At 45.4% G+C, this 18,002-nt stretch overlaps 1 protein-coding gene and 1 long non-coding RNA gene across 3 annotated transcripts in view; one reads left to right on the plus strand and one right to left on the minus strand.

Annotated features, from left to right (window-relative positions):
- Positions 1-14,444: 14,444 nt before the first annotated feature.
- Positions 14,445-18,002, minus strand: part of LOC128422193 (uncharacterized) — a 56,837-nt gene continuing 53,279 nt past the window's right edge. The window contains exon 3 of the long non-coding RNA XR_008332447.1: positions 14,445-14,706. This is a non-coding gene — a long non-coding RNA (uncharacterized LOC128422193). The remainder of the gene's footprint in view (positions 14,707-18,002) is intronic.
- Positions 14,715-18,002, plus strand: part of EMP1 (epithelial membrane protein 1) — a 30,268-nt gene continuing 26,980 nt past the window's right edge. Inside the window, exon 1 of one of the 2 annotated variants that reach the window (XM_053405896.1) lies at positions 14,715-15,037. The gene's annotated coding sequence lies outside the window, so the exon portion shown is untranslated. The remainder of the gene's footprint in view (positions 15,038-18,002) is intronic. The other variant, XM_053405895.1, reaches the window with a different exon arrangement.

The raw sequence follows: 18,002 nt of genomic DNA on the forward strand, positions 1-18,002 counted from the left end.
AAAAACAAGGCAGAGATGAGATGATGGCCTCTGGATGCAACTGGACTCTAACTCTCATCATTCCTGACCATTGGGTGTGTTGGCCTGGGCTGATGGGACAGATGTAGAGAAACATCTGGGTGGCCACAGGTTCCCCACTCTTGGTCTAAGCAGCAGCTCCAGGATACAGCTGAATTCGTAAACTCAGTCTGCAGAGCTTTCCTTGCCCTCTACATTCCATGCAATGTTTGGGTCCCATCCTTTCTTATCAGTCATCTGACAGGCTGTTTTCGGGAGGACCCCTTTGCAAAGCTCTCTTCCATACACAGCGCTTAAAAAGCTCCATTGGACAGGCTTTCTGTGGATTCTATTTCAAAGGGAGGAATGTCAAAAAGAGATCCTCCAAATAGCTTCCAGATGCGGTTGTTTCTTTTCCTGATCTAGACTTGGAAGGAGGGAGCAGGGAACGCCTTTAAGTGCTTCTCCATAGTGAAATGGGGGTGGGGGGAGTCTTCACTGCAAGGAGAGAGAGGAGACACAGAACTAGAAATCATGAGATGGGGAGGAGGGAAACTGAGCCCCTGTTTGAGACATTTCAGGGCGTGAATTGCATTTCAAATAATATCCCCCCTGTGTGCATGGTAGTATTTTAAATTATACATCAGCAATCCAAGCTCAAGCAATTTATCATGGGATGGGCCCTGTCAAGCTGGGGCTAAAGAGAAAGGGATTTAACTTTCAGGAAGTTCAGCCTCCCCCTAATCAAGGCTTCTGATTCAATCTTACATTCTGAAATTCCTCCTGAGACGCCTGACAGAGAGCCACAAAGGCAATGATCATCATCTAATGATGTTTGGCAGCAACAGCTGTGTTCCTCGTGTGAGCTTTTGAATGTAGCTCTGTGCACAACTTGTACCAAACAGATTTCTAGGACTGATGGCCGTCTCCTGAGAGGCAGGACTGAATAACTGAAATGCCTCTGATGGGTACTTGGCCATTCATTCTTCCATCTCGAGAATAGAACTCCATTGCCTCCTCTCAAAAACATGCTCCATGCCAGTCAGACATTCACAATGCATGTGCTGTTCTCTTCCTTTCTCTCCTCGAAACTTTTTTTCCTTTTTCTTTAAGTGAACCACACATCTAAAACAGAACTTGTGTTTGGATGCTTTTATGTGAAGCTACTCCGACTGGCAGTGGTCCTCTAAGGTCTCGGGCAGAAGTCTTTCTAGGGAGTCACAAACATGACTGCCAGGTCACCCATGTCAATTATATCCTTGAATTTGGTGAGTGACTGCTCCAGTGCCCAGGCAAAGGCCTATCCCGGTAACAGACAGGCATGGACTTGTCTTGACCAGGTGCCAATTGCACTCCCCTGAAAGCAGTGAGGCCTCCAAAGCTCACGGTGGACTGCGGGGAGCAGGCTCTGGCTTTCTTCTATGTCAGGAACTTGGGAGAAAGGTGGAGGCTTATCAAAGAATCATAGAATTGTAGAGTGGGAAGAGACCCCAAGGTTATCCAGTCCAACCCTCAGCAATGCACAAATATCAGCAAAAGCATTCAAGGAAGGAGAGTTCACAGCCTCCCGAGGGAAACCGTTCCCTTTCAAGCAGCTCTTACCACCAGAAAGTTCTTCCTGATGTATTTTAAGTTGCATTGAATGTCAGAAGCAGTGGGCCCTCTTTGCTTCCAAATGCTACCAGGATCATGTCAGGCAAGAGTCCTTCTCTCAGGAGAGGTAGGATCAATAGCAACCAGGCACATGAGAAAGGGCCTTTTCTTCAGTGGCTCATTCTCTGTCTTCGGAATACTTTCCCCAACATCTTTTTGACACCAGGCTAAGGATTTATGCTGGCTCCCTTGGCCAATAAAGCAAGATGAGCGCCACAACCCCAGAGTCGTCCACGACTGGACCTAATGGTCAGGGGTCCCTTTACCTTTAAAAATTTATACATACACCCATATATTTGAATGTTGATATCTGTCCTTCATTTTCTCAGTGGGTGGTATTTGGCTGCTTGCTCCAGCTCCGAGGGCCTTCTGGTGGTTCCCTCACTGCAACAAGCGAAGTTACAGGAAACCAGGCAGAGGGCCTTCTCGGTAGTGGCGCCTGCTGTGTGGAATGCCCTCCCATCAGATGTCAACGAAATAAACAACTATCTGACTTTTAGAAGACAACTGAAGGGACGTTTTTAATGTTTGATGATTTATTGTATTTTTAATATTTTGATGGGAGCTGCCCAGAGTGGCTGGGGAAACCCAGCCAGATGGGTGGGGCATAAATAAATGCTGATGCTGATGATTAGTGATTATTTTATGGCAGGAAATGTGTGCTTTGGGAGATGCTTTATCACCATCATACTCTTCCCAGTATTTATAGCTCAGTTGATTGTCACGGTAAAAATATAATGGTGGCCTCTCCTAGAATATTGTGCTATATCCAAAGAAGTCTAGTAATGTTTTTACATGAATGCATATTTCCTAGAAGGATGATTTCATCCACCAATCGCAGCATTTGATTGGTGGTCAGGTCTACTGCACCCATTCAGAGTTTACATTTTCCCACGTTTGCAATTGTCACCTAACACTTGAAATAATTTTTTCCAACTCCTAATCTTGCATCATATAGAATTTTAATAATCCTTTGGAAAGTTACCTCACAGTGGAACTTGTTTCTAAGTAGAGGTTGTTAAGACCAGGCTGCATGTAGGATTCCTATCTCGTTCATCCTTTGAAAAAGCTTCATGGTGTCCACTTTACTTCCACTTTACCGAGGCTTAAATCATAATAATATTATATGTCTCCATAGCCGAGTTTGGATTCGAACCTCTAGTCATGCATTTGGTTCCTGTTGCTGTGCACAGTAGCGTCAATTTTTTCATTCCCATTTCACAATATTGCTGCATTTCCATGTGGAGGATCTGAGAACCGGGTTTTAAGTCCCTGCTTAAAATATATGTGCAGAAATTCTCATGAGAAGGGATGGTTGAGAGTGTTCCTCTCTCTCTCTCTCTCTCTCTCTCTCTCTCTCTCTCTCTCTCTCTCTCTTTCTTCATAGTGAACTATCAGGTGAACTTCTTTTAAAACGGAGAGTCACATTACCCAAAACATCAGGAGGAGCTCCTCCTTTTTGTCCCAGAGGCAAATGGAAAAGCATCTCAGGAACGTAGTTCCCTTAGGTGTACCTGATGTACACAGTTCTCCCACACCCACCCCTTCTTCTTTAGTCTGTTCCTCCTATCCTCAGGATCCTATCAACAAAAGAGTTAGTCATCTAACCAACTGAGCAGCATTTACATTTAAAGGTGGAAAGCATTGCAAATGCAGCAAGTCAGTGACTGGCTACTTCAAATTGGTGTGGGAAATTCAGTCCCACCCCAGCCTCACCCCACCTTCCATTCCACCCAGAGGCAGAGCACATGCTCTGCATTCAGAAGGCCCCCAATTCGTTCCCTGGTGTTTCCAGTTAGGGCTGGGAAGTTTGAGAAAGATTGCTTCATGAAACCCCAGAGAGCCACTGTCGGTCAGGGTTGACAAAACCAAGCTAGAAAGGTCTGAATTGGGGGGGGGGGTTGTTCACATTACCACCTGAGGGTGCAGTGATGTTGTGCACCTCCAGGTGCATTTCACATCAGCAGAGTTTCCTTAGTGTCTGATTCTTTTCTGCGTGTGCACACACACCTGGGGGGGCAGGAACATTTTTACACCCTGCTATTGTGTTCACACTTTGGCAAGAGGTGGATTAGGCCTGGCTTAAGGACTCCTATTAGTGTGAAGCTGGTTTGAGAAACAACTCATCAACAGTTGTATTTCATAACAAAGTTGCATATGCATTTTGGATAATGTCACATGAACAGGGATTAAGAATCCACCACTGGAAATGCAGTGAGTATAAAGCATCTTCCTCTGTTCTCCTAATTCTGAACCCTATTTTTCCCCTTGAAGATTATCAGGTATGCAATTGGCAACAGAAACCAATCTGGAGAGCCATAGATTCCCTATTGTTAGGATGTAGTCAGTGGCTCCTAGCTGGTTACCCAGGAAAGTATAAAGACAAGGAAAAGTTTCTTACCATCCTTTTTTATCTCAATATTTACAGAGAAAGGCTATAGAACCCAGCCTCTTGGATAATGGCATTGTCTCGGGTGAATCTCCACCCCACCCCCATCTCTCCCACTTCCTCATTCATCACTTCTATGGGTGCTGCTACATGCCCTCTGTCTTTGAGCTCTTTGCTCTCCTACTTTTAAGGCTCACCGGGTTCTGGGAGATGGAGGGTCTGGAATGCTTTCTAATGACACCGTGTCAGCCAGCTGCTGCTCTGGTTTTGCCTCCTCCTCCTCTTCCTCTCCCCTTATTTCCCAACTTTTCCCCTCATCTGCCTCTGAGCTGCTACCTCCCTCAAACCCCTGTTGTAAATCTATACTGTCTTCCTCTTCCTCTGCCCTGGAAGGGTCAGAATGGGGAGGCAGTCTCCACCATTCTTTCTCTACCCAGTCCCTGACACCTGGTCCATGGGGTCACAAAGAGTCAGACACGACTAAACGACTAAACAACAACAACAACATACCACATTTCATCCAAAGATCTCAGGATGGTTCGCAGCATAAAAACACAAACTGAAAACACAAAGTTTGTTGCACTTCTGATTACCTTATGCTATGTCCTGTAATTATCTCTTAAAAGAGAACTTTCCATAGTATGCTTTGTCAGAAAGAGTTTCTAAAATGCAGAACTGTGAAGAAACTAGAAACCAGAACCTCCCAAGAGTTCAGAAACTAGAAGAAATCTGGAGTGGAGCTCCAGCTGTCAGTGGATGAGGTCAGAGAAACCTCTTCCTCCCTTTGCAACTGCCACAAAAATCTGTTCGTTTCTGCACCCACCACTCTGATCGCTGTGCTTCCCTCCACCACCGCCCCATACCTCTGCTAGAGATTCAAGTTTCTGAACTTCCCTGCGTTAAACTCTGAAGAATGAATAAGTCTGAAAGGTGATGCTTATGCAAATGTCATGTTCCTATTCTGATCAGAAAACGGAGTCAAGATGGGGAGGAGGTAAGACAGGGAACATTCAATACAAACTAATTGGCGTCACGTCAACACTGCTGCCCTTTACTTAGTTAGCAGCTGCTTTTACAATACGGTCTCTCCTTTTTTCAAAACTCCCAATTCCCCCTCCCACTGAAATATCTGTTTCACATTATTTTCCCCAAGATAAACTGCCTACATATTTCTATGCTGAATCTCACACTATTATTTCCTGCCCATATGGTGTCTCAGAAACCAGGGAGTCATAAAGGAGTGACAAAGCATTGTGAGAAAAAGCATCAAGCTGCGTGCTTCTTTTTTTGTTTTTTTGTTTTTTACAAATGTGAATTGTGTGCTGTTGGCAGATTCTTGTCGTTGTCTTGTTGGGCTGTGTATGTGATAAAGGGGAGCCATACCAGGGTGAAGGCATCTTCTTCTGTTTGTCCCCGTGTCAGTTTCAGTTTATTGGTCAGTTTTTCTAATAAGGCTGTTTCCCATACTATCTGGTACCATTGGTCCATGCTGACTCCTGACAGGTCTCTCCAGTGTCTGGCTATGATGTTTCTGGCTGCTGAGAGTAGGTGGGTTATGTGCTCTTTATGAACCAATAAATCTTTAATAAAAAATATGTAAAAATAAAATATAATGTGAATTGTGTGTCTGTATCTGAGTGTGAATGAAGGAGAGGATGATCGAGACAGGGAGTAACCCTAACCCTAAAAACAGTAGGTGTGATTCTAAGATGCAAATAAGCAACTCGGCAGCTAAAAAAGCCAATGCAATTCTGGGCTGCATCAATAGGAGTATAGCATCTAGATCAAGGGAAGTAATAGTGCCACTGTATTCTGCTCTGGTCAGACCTCACCTGGAGTACTGTGTCCAGTTCTGGGCGCCACAGTTCAAGAAGGACACTGACAAACTGGAACGTGTCCAGAGGAGGGCAACCAAAATGGTCAAAGGCCTGGAAACGATGCCTTATGAGGAACGGCTAAGGGAGCTGGGCATGTTTAGCCTGGAGAAGAGGAGGTTAAGGGGTGATATGATAGCCATGTTCAAATATATAAAAGGATGTCACATAGAGGAGGGAGAAAGGTTGTTTTCTGCTGCTCCAGAGAAGCGGACACGGAGCAATGGATCCAAACTGCAGGAAAGAAGATTCCACCTAAACATTAGGAAGAACTTCCTGACAGTAAGAGCTGTTCGACAGTGGAATTTGCTGCCAAGGAGTGTGGTGGAGTCTCCTTCTTTGGAGGTCTTTAAGCAGAGGCTTGACAACCATATGTCAGGAGTGCTCTGATGGTGTTTCCTGCTTGGCAGGGGGTTGGACTCGATGGCCCTTGTGGTCTCTTCCAACTCTATGATTCTATGATTCTATGATTCTAACTCCACGCATATGTCCAAAGTTTGGGAACATCATAGGGACAGTGAAATGTGAATCCCTGGGAGCGGCTTCTAGCACAATAGAAAAATTGAAAAGATACAACAGAAATTAAAACACAACCTTAACAACAATTTAAACACTGATACACACATCATCCGTCCCTAAAAGACATCATTCACATAAAACCAATTTACAATTACCAGCCAAAAGATCCTCTAATCAGTTTGCACCATCAAATGCCTGGGAGGAAGTCTCCTGATGCAGGTAACCCCACTGCCTCACACAAACCTAAAGAGTTGCTTTTGGGAACTGTACTCACCCGCATGGGAAACTTACAAGGGGTGAAAATATTCACATGTGTGTCTTCACTGCTAATAGGGAGAGGCAGATTAGAACAGTGATTAAGAGCACAAGCATGCCAATAATCACAAAGAAGCCTCTGTCTCAGCCTCATTCCCACCACCCCTCTGTAACATGGGGAAAACAGTGCTGCCAGAGGTGGTTTTAGGGTGGCGCAACAAGTGTGGTCGCCCTGAGTGCTGCGCTACAGGGGGCACTAAAACAGTGCTTCAGAATGGAGCAGGTTGTGCGTTTAATTTTAGCGTCACACAGGGCGCTGCTGCAAGTTGAGAACCCAAAGACCGCCGCTGATGCTGTCCTACCTTGTATGGTTGTTGTACAGATTACAGAATAGTGTATGAACACCGAAAGCCTGGCTGAGAAACCTGAGACCTGGTGAGCAAATGGGCTCCTGCAGCCTCTCTACCTGGTCCTCAGGACTTTCACTGCCCAGCCACAGCTTTTCTCCCCAGGCTACACCCACTCACCAGCCCTGCTTTGCACCCTCCTCGACTGTTTTTGCCTGGCTGGAATTTGTCCTTGAACTGGCCTAGATGGAGGATAGAGGGTGATGTGTGAGTTTGTGGAGAAAGAAACAAGGGGCAGCAGCTGTGATGGGCATCCTGTCTTTACTCACTGTGGTTTCATGGGTCTGCTGGTCAAAGGGACGCACCCAGAAACCTGACCTCAAAGCTCTCCTGAGCATATGAATGCTGCAAGATGTAGACTCAGCAGGAAGTGCCATATGACCATACGAAGTGTCTTATTCTTCTCTCCACCCCCCCATGTCCTCCTCATGGCTATGAGTGGCCTATGCCACCCCCATTGGTCATGAACAGCTTGGCTAATATGTCCATTAGAGCAACATGTGAAGACTTGTCATGGTGATGGGACCAAAGAATGACAAATTTGAGCATTTTGATTTCTCTCTGCTTACAACAACAATGACAACAACTTTGTGCCACCCTCACTGCCACCTTGCCCCTCCCCCTTCTGGTAAGCAGCAGAGACATATCTGTCAGGAATTCAGGTAAGCACCTCCTCGCTTTCTGAGCAGCACTGATTCCACAAGGAACTTCCATCTGGAAGATCCCTTCATGGGAATGCACAACTTTTTTTTTTTTTTGCACAGATCGCCTGACATTGCCATTATCAAAATGCCAAAATACTCGTTTTGCCATTCGACCCAGATTTTTCCCTCACCATGGAAAAACTGTGAAGTAAAACTAGTCCATTGCAGATCAACAGCCTGATGGTGATGTAGAAATCCATTAGCACATTTTCACAAGCAGGTTTCTCACAGAGGTAGTGATGTTTCTCTGGGTGAACCTATTGCCCTGCTCCTGGATGTTTTGTAGCCCAAATAATACAAGCGTTGCCTATTTTCACTGAGTGCCAAATGCTGTGGGCATGTCAGAATTTCAATAAATCCATTCTGAGGTGCTATTATCTCATGATCTAAACACATGTGGGGAGTTACCTTGGAGACTGTAAACACAGTATATACATTGGGATTTAAGATAACACTACAAGCCTTCTCCATGTGGATTTAAAAAAGTAACAATCTGCATGCACAGGTACTGAAGTACTTGTTGCATTCATGTCCAGAGCAGGAAATGGTAATGGAGGGTGGGGAGTAATGGTTAAGGGGAGGGGCCAGGAAACATCATATGCAAACATTCCATCAAGGACCACCCACTGGTGCAGACAGGAGACTGTGGAATACCTAAGAAAAATCTAACAGTAAGAAAGCGTGTTGACAGTCATGTGCCAATTCACTCTTTAAAGCTGAATCAGAGCAAACAGCAACAGAAAGAGTGCTCAGACACAGAGCTTTAACACAGAGACCTGTGCCTGGAAAGAGCAAGGCCAAAGGTAAATGTGGATAAGCCCAGACACTGTTTTCCTCCTGTGCTGCTATTGTTTATCACTGCTGCTTGTAAAAAAAAAGTCAAAAGGTTGTCTCACTCCTTCTCATGCAGTGTACCACACTGAAAATTGTAATTCAAAAGGCGTGTACTTTCTCGGGGTGGGGGTGTCAATTCACACAAACTCATGAAATTGCATATGGGTGAACTACTGACTAGTAGACTGAGCCTTGTTCCAGAATCCAGAGTTTTTAAAATCCAGACATTACAGATTCCATTGGTAGTTCAAATTATTTGTCCAGAAGACACTTGCGATGATTGGTATTGCGAGCCCCACATTTTCAAAAACACATGACTTAGCTTCCTGAAATCATGAGATGAAAGAATAACACTTGATGTTGTTTTCATTTATCTCCTAGGTTCTGAGCTTCCTTGTTCTCAAACCACATCTTAGCCATGAGGAGTAGAATTTTCCTCCTCCTTCGTTGAAAATTAAAATATTGTGCAAAGCGATTGGAGGCTTTCAAACCACCTTTGCCCAAAGGCAAGCCATCATCAATATTGAATTACGTTGCCATCATTGAAACGACTTCCATTTCCCAGCTATAATCCCTGCTCTGGGATTATTTCTTAATGAAGAGCAGGGCGTAAATCATCTAAACAAATGAATCAAATCAAATTATAGCCGTGTATGATCCTGCAGCCCAAAGCTAAACAGTAGTGAGAGATGGAAGCGCATCGAAGAGACCTGAGTATCAGTTACATTTCATTCACATTTAGAAAACTCTGTGAAAGGGATTAGCACTCTACTACTATTATTAAACTGTGCTGGGGAAAGATGACGTGTTATCCCTGTGTCTGTTTCTCTTGCCGGGGAGGGATGGTACCTTTGAAAAACTGCCAATAAATATATTTTTTTTAGAAGAGGGAGGGGAAGAGAGCACTTGGGACTGGAGCTGCCCAGTTGCGCACCTGCAGAAAGGTGCTGGGCTTGCACTTCTTTCTTTCTTTAAAAAAAGGCCATCAAGTAGCAACAACAGAAGCAACGTGTTATAGAAAACAAGAAACCGAGGGTGGTTTCTAGGCATGTCCCGTCTCATAATAGCACCTGCTCATGTGGCATCTGTTTCCAATGATAAATACAGGTGGCACCTGCTCAGGCTCCTCCAAGGCTTAAGTATAGGCTCAGCGTTGCCTGTCTTCAGAATGGCAGGGCCAAGAGACACCCTGCTAGGGGTGGGGGTGGGAATTCCATTCCATTCACACTGAAAGGTGAACTCACCTCATTGGCACTGTCCTGGGGCGATACATTAACCACAACACAGGCACACTTTGAAATTCACACTTCTCTGAATTTTGGAAGAAGAAGAAAAGGTCCAGCAAAATAATGTGTGCAAAAATGCATCATCTACTGGGATAAAATGCCTATAAATGAGAAATGGGGGGGGGGGTGGCATGATGTTAGGGGAAATGGTTTTGCAAACATGCGCAAAATTGAATGCAAAATGTGTCTGTTGGGAGAAATTCACACTAAAATGTCAAAGGATTATTCAAAAACGACTTTCATTGCAGACAAGACTGCGCTAGATGGAGCAATGGTTGGATTTGGCAGAAGGCAGTTTCCTGTGTTCCTATAAGCACAGGTGTGCAAAATACAGTGGTACCTCGGGTTACAGACGCTTCAGGTTACAGACTCCGCTAACCCAGAAATAGTACCTCAGGTTAAGAACTTTGCTTCAGGATGAGAATAGAAATCGTGCGGCAGCAGCACGGGAGGCCCCATTAGCTAAAGTGGTACCTCAGGTTAAGAACAGTTTCAGGTTAAGAACGGACCGACAGAATGAATTAAGTTCTTAACCCAAGGTACGACTGTAGGGTTGGAGAAAAGCTGCAGGGAGGGAGTTAGAAGGGGGAAATTGGAGGCAAAGGAAGACTCAACTATCCTCCTCTTGCTTTTCTGATGGAAAACACGCCCTCCCAGCCTTGTTTTGGCAAGGTGATGACAGAAAGTATAATTCCACATAAGTGAGTAAATTTCTTCTGAATTGTTCAAACTGTCAGCCATAGCTTACCAGAAGCCTGGGAAGTGTGAGATGTGAAAGGTTTTGTGGAAGAAGGCACATTACTGGGTGTTTTAAAAAACACTGTTTATTACTGTGCCTGAACTATGCACAAGGTCTGGAGATACCCATGTGATACAGTGTTTTGCAAAACATGTGATGCCCTTCAGAACATTGCGATGAATTGAATTTGCCATGCATGACCCTTTGGAGCTAGATATAGGAGCTTTTATTGAGGTCACAGGAAAAAGAGAATTCCAGTTTTGAAATCTGGGATGTTTAGCATTTTTTTGCTCTCCACAGGGTCCCTTGGTTCTGCGATGAAAAGCAGTTTAGCATCACATGGATAGTTTGTGGGCCAGTTTTAGTGCCATGTAAATGATCTCTTTTCTAAGGACATTAGATTTCTAAGTCAAAGAACAGGGGAATTTCCTGTGAGTAGCACCATTGGTTCACCTGGCTCTGGGACCCTGAGTCAGTTTTTTCTACACACTGAAAGGCAGCAAGGGATGAGGGAGCAATTCAATTCATTTAGCATTCAAAGGCAAACTTACCAAATTCACATATTCCACAGCAATGTGTGAACCAAAACACAAGCAACCTGCAAAATGTGCACTTCCCCCGGTTTTGCAAGGCAGTTCTCCAGCCAATCAACATGTAGAAAAATGGATACATATTAGGATAAAGTCTGCATATAATTGCACATATTAGTGAAAATAACATACAAAAATGGCTTGTGTTTATGGGCGTAGTTGTTGAAGCATCATATAAACATGTTTATTAGGAGAAATTTGCACTAAACTGCTGAGGAATTTTCATGGATTCATGCGGAAGTGTGGAGAGATGATTTCAAGCCTGGAAAGATGAGGGGAAATGGAGAGAACCGAAAATTTAGAGATTATTCCATCCCTATTCCCAGCCCTAGCAGGAGATGCTGGGGACTGACCCCATGGCCTTCTGCTAGGAAAGCATGTGCATGAATTCTGCTAGGAATGCATGAATTATGGCCTTGCTATGTTCATGACAGAAGCACAGGATTGGTCAAGGGAAAAGCTGCTGGAAGGAAGCAACTGGAGCTGGGAAGTGGAACAGTGTGGACTTAGCCTTCTCCATGCTAAGTGACCTAGTGATGACTAGCAGAGGTGTCATCAGTTCCATGAAGTGTCCTCAGTCCAGTATAAAACACCATAACAAACTGTATCTTGTACGGCTAGTAGATCACTTATCTGTTGGACACAGTTTGTACTTCCAGCTGACATGCTGACCTTTCTGGGGCTTATCCTGCCAGAATAACTCACAGACTAGCTCACATTCTTCTCGCTGTGCTGCTGTTCCCTGCATCCTGTATCTCAGGGTCAAACGAGGACAGCCATCGCTAGTCCGGCATTCACATGGCCTGAACAAATTTACTTGGTAACTAAGGGGTGGCTGGGCGGTTGGCTCTGTAAAGCTGCCCTTATGAAACTGGGTTTCAGGAGAAGCCAATGTAATACTTTGTGCAGGATTGCACCTGCACCCCATCCAAGGAGTAAACCAGACCCAGGAGCTTTTCCAGGGTCAATGTGAAGGAACTGAATTGCAACTCACCATGAGGTTCAGTGCTCTCAGGTGGTGCAATGGACCAGCGTGTTTTGCTCTTTACCAGAAGGTTGGTGGTTCAAGCCCACCCAGGACAGAATTCCTGCATTGCAGGGAGTTTGACTAGGTGACCCTCAAGTTCTATGATTTGAATTTGGGATAAAGGATGTGGTTGTTGTTAATTGGGTTATCAATGCCTGGATGTCTTTGTTATCAAGAGCAGCTGCCTGTCCTTTTTCACCCGTAATTTCTTTCTGATCTCATTATTTCTAGTAGCCACCCCCTCCAGCCATGCCTATATACACCTGCAACTCAATATAATGCTTCGTGAATCCACCAGTGGACTGCGGCCAAAGAAAGTTTATGCGCTAATAAATTTGTTAGCCTTTGTTGTTTTTAGTCTCCACTTAATCAAACTTACACATTCTTCCCCTTTAAGGGAGAAACTCTGAGATTTAAGGCTTGTCTCCTTGCCTTTGTCCTACAAAATGTCATATTCTCCCTTTCAAAGTGTGGATTGTATCTTGACAAACAGTTTCCTGGTCAAGTTTGTCTGCTCGTTCATCCTCACCAACCTCCTTCTCCTCCCGTTCACAACCACACAGCAACCCAAGGCAGCCGCGATAATTCTCCCTCACAGCAAAGGAACATCAGGGAAGAATTTGTGGATGTTCTTCTGAGAAGGGCTAAAGCTACTGTACATCAATAATTTCTCCGCACATGCCCACACCCCAATCTCAACACGTGTTCCAGCACCCTAAAAGGGACTTCTGGTGGACCAGCACAGGGGGCTAGAGCAAGAAGCGGAAGAAATGCTTCCAGAAAAAAACAAGTATTGCTACTGAGGCACATTCAGTGCATAGTCTAGCCTTGAATACCATGTATCAGGTTTGGGGGGTGGGGTGGGGAACATTTCCTTCTGGGCCAGCTTCTGAGAGATTTGCATGCCAGAGGCAACGATGGGAGGGGTGAGAGATGCAAGTTTGTGTCATTATTTATTTATTTAAGTAATTGATGACTCGCCTTTCGCATGCATCTCACGATGATTTGCAAACATATCATAAATACATTTTTTTAAAAAAATAAAACAGTACCAAAAAACTAGGATAGGTTTAAAAACAAGACAAAATAAAGAGATGCAGAAATCTTGTCCAGCATGCGTTTTGTCCCGTGGGCTAATTTCTATGCTCTCTCATGCATCTGTCTCTGTCCTGCATCCTGACAAGCAAGGGTCTTTCTCAGAGTTCAAGGACACCTTTCCAGCCAAGCCAAAACACTCAAGAGTGTTTCGAAGCAGGACTGGTGAGGGGCGTGGCCTGCAAGAAAGGAGTGTGCCTGTGAGGACTGCAATGTTGGGAGAGTCCCAAAGGCCAGATCTAGAGGCCTGGAGGACTACCCTCTGACCCATGGGTAGGCAAACTAAAGCCTGGGGGCTGGATCTGGCCCAATTGCCTTCTAAATCTGGCCTGCAGGCAGTCCTGGAATTAGCATGTTTTTACGTGAGTAGAATGTGTCCTTTTATTTAAAATGCATCACTGGGTTATTTGTGGGGCATAGGAATTCATTCAATATTTTTTCAAAATATAGTTCGCCCCCCACAAGGTCTGAGGGACAGTGGACTGGCCCCCTGCTGAAAAAGTTTGCTGACCCCTGCTCTGACCCCAGGGTCTGAGACGCCACACCCCTGGTGCATTACCTTCCCTGGTGCACACCTCCAAGGTCCCAACTGCTAACCCCTGGAGACTCCTGGGCCTCCTCCTCACTCTCACGGCCAGTTTGCTTGCCCTCTCTGAGCCTGCAAGCAGTGACAAGAGCAAAGAGGTGAAGCGCCCCACTCCCCTTGCCTTGTGCTGTCCCTCTGGGCAGTTCTGCATCCTGGGCCCAGTGGGAGAGGGCAGGGAAGCTGTGAGAAGGTGAGGTGAGCCCGCTCAGAGTGGAGAGTGGAATCGCTGGGGGCACCTTGCTCAAACCCCCAAACCTGAAGGCAGCAAGGAATTAGCATTGTGCTGCAGGTGGCACGGAATAGGCACTCCACGTGGAGACATCGAGGCCACAGAAACCAGTCCACTGCTTGTGGGACTGCCTTCAGGAGAACGCCACGATGGACACACCCTGCAGCACTGGACAGCTTGGCATTCCAAGGAGTCAAAGTGCATCTGTCCCCTTGTACTTCTTTCCTTGAACAGGCGACGTTCCCGGCATTGTAGCCAAGGAGGGTGGCGTCAGCTTAGTGACTCACGAGGACATCGCCACCCAATGTACCCAGGCAGCTGTTGCCCTGTTTATTTATACTGGATGTATCCCCTTTGCATTGTTACCACATCTGTAACTATGTTTTTTTTATGGTTGGCAACCATTACTCAAGATTTACTAAACAGACCTGGCCAGGGTGTCTTCTCTCTGGTGACTCATCAGGCTTGAAGTCACTCCTTTCTGTAGCGTAGGCTGGGGTCTCCCTCCTCTTGCTGCTGTTCCTGTTGCATCAAGCCATAAAAGAGAGAGGGAGGGAGGGAGAGAGAGAGAGGCTTTGCAATAGCTGGGTCCCCGCCCAGAAACTTCTGGCTCACTGCCAAGCAAGCAGGGCGTAGTATATTTAAAAAATATATTTTTTTTTCATGAAAGCCAGACTGATTCATAGAAACTCTTCTAAAGCACAGTCGAAAAGACACCACCCATCCCAGCACACCAGCAGGGGAAACTTATAACCCTCGCCAGCCAGAGCACTCCCTTCACTGCAGCTCTGAGTTTCAAGGCAGCCGGAGTTCAAGAGCACAGCTCCTTCTGCAAAAGACCTCTTTCTCTAAGGTAAGGATGCTTCCCAACAGAACCTGACTGTGCCTTGTGGCTGTGCAATTTTGTCTTGCTTGGAGCTAGCACCTGCCTGTTTTTCCTCTATTCCACTTTCGGGCTCGCAAAGTTTCAGAGAGTTTGGAGAGGGGGGCAGGCTGTCCTTGATTTTAATGCACTCACCCTGTTGCTTTTTAATTCATTTGGAAGATCCCTCTCCAGCGACGTTTCTTGCTGGCGTTCCAGACACTGGACGCAGGCTGAATTCCTTGCAACAATTAGAATATGGGGGTTCACTTAGAAGAGGGAAATGGAACGAAGTGCCTAATGGGTGACTGTTGCAGAGAGGGGAATTGCTACATTCCTATATTGTGACACGCATGCATTTGCAAACCTTGCAGGCAGGTGAAAGTCAAAATCTGAAGAAAAGTCAACTGAAGGAAGGGCTGGCACTTGCCACAAGGATGACCACAATTCAGTTACTCTGAAGAAACAGGTTGTGAGTTGCGGCACAATCCGTTTGTTTCAGAGTAACTGACTCTGCTCAGTATATTGTCCCTGCACTGTGTAGAGTGAGTCTTCTTCTATTGCATTGGCAGGTCTGGTCTGTGACACCTGGGTCCCCTCCTGAGCCCTCATAGTTAGAAGGATTTAACTTGAGCTGGGAAGATTCCCAGCTAGCAAGAATAATGTTGAATACGCTCTTTCAGTTGGAAAGGTAACAATAGTTTTTAAAGTGGGGGCGGTTATTTGAAGTGGGGTGGATCTACACAGATTGGAGTGTCTTAACAGGTTGTAAACTATTGGGCTGGGTGTGGAACTGGAACACATAGCTTAGCATGCCTTCCTTTCCCCAGAAATTCCTCTGGGGAAGGAAATCCTTTAAGGGCGATCCCTTAATAAACTTATATTCCATTGATTGGACTGAAAGAGTGAATTGGCTAATGGGCATTGTTTGAATGCAGATTGTGCCATGCACGCGCAGTGTTTTGCAACGCAGATGGCATCGTTGTCACGAGCAATTTCTACATGCCTCTTGGTGCTCCTGCCAAGTATCACCTGTGCAGAGTGATATTCAACTGGCAAATGTTATTAAATGCTTTGCACCCAAGGCAGTTAAGTACTTGTGGACCTTCAAATAGAGGGATCTTCCACTGAGGTCAGCGCTTTGCTGCATTCCAGTAGTGGATCAAACAAGAAAACATTTCAAGGATTATATTACTGTTCCCCACCTCCATCTGCTCAGAAGTAGGTCTCACCATGGCCATTTGGTCTTACTTAGGTAAATATGCATAGGGCTGCAACTTTATACTCACCTGTCAAAAAGGCCTCTGGTTATATAGCAGCGTTATCAATCTTTATTTATTTTTTAATGAAAGATTATATATATGTAACAGAAGTGGTGGTGGAGGAAAGATTTTGTTTGAATCGACTTGCACGCTGCCTGAAGGAATGCAGCTTTCCCTAGGTGTGGCCCATTTCAACATGTTTCCAGGGAGGGGAGGGTTCTCTCTCCTCGCACAGACAATAAAGGGAACAAAACTCCATTTGGAGGAAGAGATGACTCAGTTTGCCCCTAGTACAAACCAAGCTGGTCCTGTTAAGTATTCCCTCCAGCAGTTCCATCCAAGTACCTGGAATGATCCAAACTTTGCCTCCAGATTCATCCCATGCTGCTAGCAAAAAAAATATAAATATAAATGCCCAAGAGGTGGAATGGGCAAGGCCCATTAAGCTCATGCTTAAACGTAGATTGCTTCCAGATAACACAGCACTGCAGAACCCCCTAATTAAACGGGCAATTATTTAGACTTTCATGATAATGGTCCACAATATCCTTGGCATATGCTTAGCCTATAGCATGAATATTTCACTAATGCTCGGGATCAGCCATGTTGTGCTAGCTAAGGCATGCCCACCAAGTAAGAATTATGACTTCTGCTTTGAAGACCTAGAGGTGCATTGCATCCTGTGGGTTGCATTCCAAATAGAATGCTTTTCTTTGTGCATGATGCCTTTGATATTCTCTTGCGCACGTTTGTGCTATTAAGAACAAATATATGTGTGAATGATAGCTGGTGCTGGTTTTATGTATGCATTAGCAGGTGTGGATGACGCAAAAGGCCCTTCTGGGCTCAGGTGTGGAGGAAAACCACACCTTTGCTTTTTAACTCCATTGGAAGGGTAGGGAACTTCCAGCATGGGCCAAAGAAGGCCAGTGGAGTCAAAGTTGGGAAGGAGGCTTATAGACAAATACAGTGGTACCTTGGGTTAAGTACTTAATTTGTTCCAGAGGTCCATTCTTAACCTGAAACTGTTCTTAACCTGAAGCACCACTTTAGCTAATGGGGCCTCCTGCTGCCGCCACGCCACTGGAGCATGATTTCTGTTCTCATCCTGAAGCAAAGTTCTTAACCCGAGGTACTATTTCTGGGTTAGCGGAATCTGTAACCTGAAGCATATGTAACCTGAAGTGTATGTAACCCGAGGTACCACTGTAAGTGGGGCAAATGTATCAGAGCTTTCTTTCCCCCGTCCCACCTCACTCCATATGTTTAAAGCAAGGCTTGATGAGTGCTAGATGGACTTCAAGAACAGGAGAGATTCTCTCAAAAGCTGGGAAATCGTCCCCCAGTTGGATCATGTTGCACATGCATCATGTGCAGTGCGCCCATGATTTTTGGGCGGTGTACTGCACGTGCAATGCCATGTGATGGAGGGCTTTGTGTGGCCATGAAAGCTGTGGTTGGGCTGAGAACCATTCTGGAATGTTTCAGGTGACTCAGCCTGTGGTGTGTAGGAGGGGAAGAGAAGATGGTGCTTGCTCAAGGAACCTCACATGGCAGGGAGAGGGACTCACCAAATCTGCTGCCTTGCCTGCCACTTAGCCACAGCCCTGTTGGATCAGATCAAAGGTCCATCTATTCCAGCATCTGGTTCCCACCAGTGGATAGTCTGAGATACCTCTGGGAAGCCCATAAGC

The sequence above is a fragment of the Podarcis raffonei genome, chromosome 10, assembly GCF_027172205.1.
Source record: "Podarcis raffonei isolate rPodRaf1 chromosome 10, rPodRaf1.pri, whole genome shotgun sequence".
NCBI lineage: Eukaryota > Metazoa > Chordata > Lepidosauria > Squamata > Lacertidae > Podarcis > Podarcis raffonei.